The sequence below is a fragment of the Coenobita brevimanus genome, chromosome 29, assembly GCF_032717465.1.
Source record: "Coenobita brevimanus isolate Jiangsu-jjx chromosome 29, ASM3271746v2, whole genome shotgun sequence".
In the NCBI taxonomy this organism is placed as follows: Eukaryota; Metazoa; Arthropoda; class Malacostraca; order Decapoda; family Coenobitidae; genus Coenobita; species Coenobita brevimanus.
In genome coordinates this window covers 7,749,681-7,752,668 of record NC_136982.1, presented here as the reverse complement: position 1 = coordinate 7,752,668, position 2,988 = coordinate 7,749,681, and positions in this window count along the sequence as shown.

Here is a 2,988-nt window from a genome sequence, read left to right as displayed (position 1 = left end):
TGGGCATTCATGGATTTAGAGAAAGCGTACGATAAAATTGATAGGGAGGCTTTGTGGACTGTTTTAAGATTGTATGGACTTGATGGTAGGTTACTAAAAGGGGTGAAAAGTTTTTATGTAAATAGTAAAGTGTGTGTAAGAGTGGGAAATACTGTACTGTGAGTGATTGGTTTCCCGTGAGAGTGGGGCTGCGGCAGGGATGTGTGATGTTGCCTTGGTTGTTTAATATTTATATGGATGGTGTTGTAAGGTAGGTGAATGTAAGAGTTTTAGGTGGAGGTCTGAGTCTGGTGAATGTTGATGGCAGAGAGTGGAATCTGAAGCAGCTGCTGTTTGCAAATGATACTGCACTGGTGGCTGATTCAGAGGAGAGATTGAGACAGTTGGTAGAGGAGTTTGGAAGGGTGTGTGAAAGGAGGAAATTGAAAGTAAATGAGAATAAGAGTAAAGTGATGAAGTGTACGAGGTTGGTAGATGGTAGGGGGATGAATATAGTTTTGAATAGTGAGTTGCTTGAGGAGGTAGAGTGTTTTAAGTATTTAGGGTCATATGTTGCTGTGGATGGAAGAATGGATGCAGAAGTGAAGTTTAGAATGAATGAAGTAGGAAAGGTGCTGGGAGGAATGAAAAAAGTGTTTAGATGTCGTTCGCTTAGAATGAATGTAAAGAGAAGGCTGCATGAGGGTGTTGTGGTACCGGCTGCATTATATGGTGCTGAAACATGGAATATGGGTGTAGCAGAGAGGAAAAGTTTGAATGTAATGGAGATGAGGTGTCTGAGGAGTATGTGAGGAGTGATGCGTATGGATCGAGTGAGAAATGATGAAGTGCGAAGGAGAACTGGAGTTGTTCAGGAGATGGCTGATCGAGTTGAGCAGAGGGTGTTGCGATGGTTTGGGCATATGGAGAGAATGGATAATGAGTGACTGATGAAAAAGGTAACTAGATCTGATGTGAGAGGTGTAAGGCTGAGAGGGAGACCACGAATAGGATGGATGGACAGTGTGAAGAGAGTTTTGGATGTGAGAGGGATGTCTGTTGAGAAAAGAAGAGTGGCTGTGCGTGACAGAAATAAATGGAGAGAAATTGTGAATGAATAAATGATGACGCAGCCCTGGGGGGATATTCTCCCGCATTAGGTCTGATCAGGTAATCAGGTCAGGTGCGGGTAAGGGGATGGGTCTATTATGATGTGGCAAGGGTAAACCAGCTCTGCTGTCAGGCCCTGCTGCGAATGTCACTGATTGCACTGCGCAGTTGACCCTTGTGCGATGTGGTGTGGTGAGGATCTGTCCCTTCTCCCTTTTGGGGCTAAGAAGCTAATGAATGTGTTTGAATGGATAGGGAAGTGTGTCGTCCTGTCTCGGCTACCTCCCTTTCCTTGGGGGAAGCAGCCTAGGTATATAGATAGATAGATTATTTACTTCAGTCTTGTTGCTACCGGCTATCTGACTCAGATAAAAGTGTTGCCTGGTAGAAATATTGTTGATCCAGGCTGTATCATGCCCTCCATTTTGAAAGATTGTCTTTGAAGGTGAACAATATCGTCTCATAAGGTCAAGAATTAATGTCATCTGATTCAAGAGGGGAAAATAAAGCTGAAGATGTCTGTACTGTAATGGCCTGTTTGCACACACCTGACATTGGCCGGCAGCTTTACTTTACACATTCAAGTCGTGTTCTCAGGGTCCTGAAGGGCAATTGATCCATGAGGCCGAAGACTACCATTTCCTGTCACGGCAAATTGCGTGCCCTCAACCAATGCCTCACGTATGGGTATGGAAGTGGAATGATTTTAGAATGTAGGGTGAGATAATGTATGTGGAAATTGAGGTCTAGTGGCTGTGTTCTTGAGTGACAGTCTGTATATTCATTTATTTATTGTCGAGGAAGAGATCGTGTGAGAACACAAGAAAGGACATAATAGGTTACTATTCCCTCTTTAATATCCACCCCAGGTATGGCTGAACTTAGACCGAAAGTACTGGTAAGCATACACACTATCAGGGTGCTGAGGAGGTCGCCTTAAAGTAGTGACACAGATATAGTCATACAACTCTGCTGCCTGTTTTACAAATGTCCCTTAATTCCTTCCCTATCCCCCAAACGGGGAATAATATACTTTCTGAGTAGGGTGACTTCAACCTGCAGTCCACTTGATTCATGTCCCAAAGGAACCTGGGACTATAAATAAGAGTATTACACACAATTACCCGACCACAAAATAAAATATAAAGAGAAATAAGGTGAAAGAAATTAATATTTATTAAAGAACTTTGGAAAGTAATAGGGATGTTTCAGGAAAGAAAAGAGGATAAGCACATCTTTCTTTTCTTCCATTGTAAGTGTCTGTCTGGGCATAGTCAAGATATCCGTGACTCTACAGACTTCTTATGGTGTCACATGTCTTCACAAGAGAACAATGTTGAAATAAAGGTGAGTGTGAAAGCAAAGGGTAAAATGGCTAAGTAATAAAAGATAAGTAATCTATCCATCCATCCATCCATCATTCAATCCTACATTGCCCCATGAGGAGCGTAGGAGCCCAGGGCTAAGCAGTTGGTCCCGACATTTAAGATGAGAGTGAAAATCAGAGTATATAATATCCGTACCCAACTACTGCAGACGCCCACATGATTAACTACAAAAAAATTAACACCTTTCCATGGCAAGTGGAAAAAAATAGTCCACTCCTATCAGCAAAGGCAATTTCTCCCAACCACCCACCCACATCCACTCCCACCGCATACCATAGAAATACTCACATACAGAAAGTATGTCTAGCTCTCTGTTGTTCAGCTTCTAAGATAAAAAAAAAAAAACTTTTGGAGGCCTTCAGATTTATCCTGAGACTGTATGTCCATCCACTGTCGTTTGAACAGTTTTTAGTACCGTAAGTTATATACATAAATAAAAGCGAAGTGCCAATTTTCTATTTGTCACTTCCACAAGAAAAGTGAAGCCAAGCAACTTCTCGTTTGAATATAT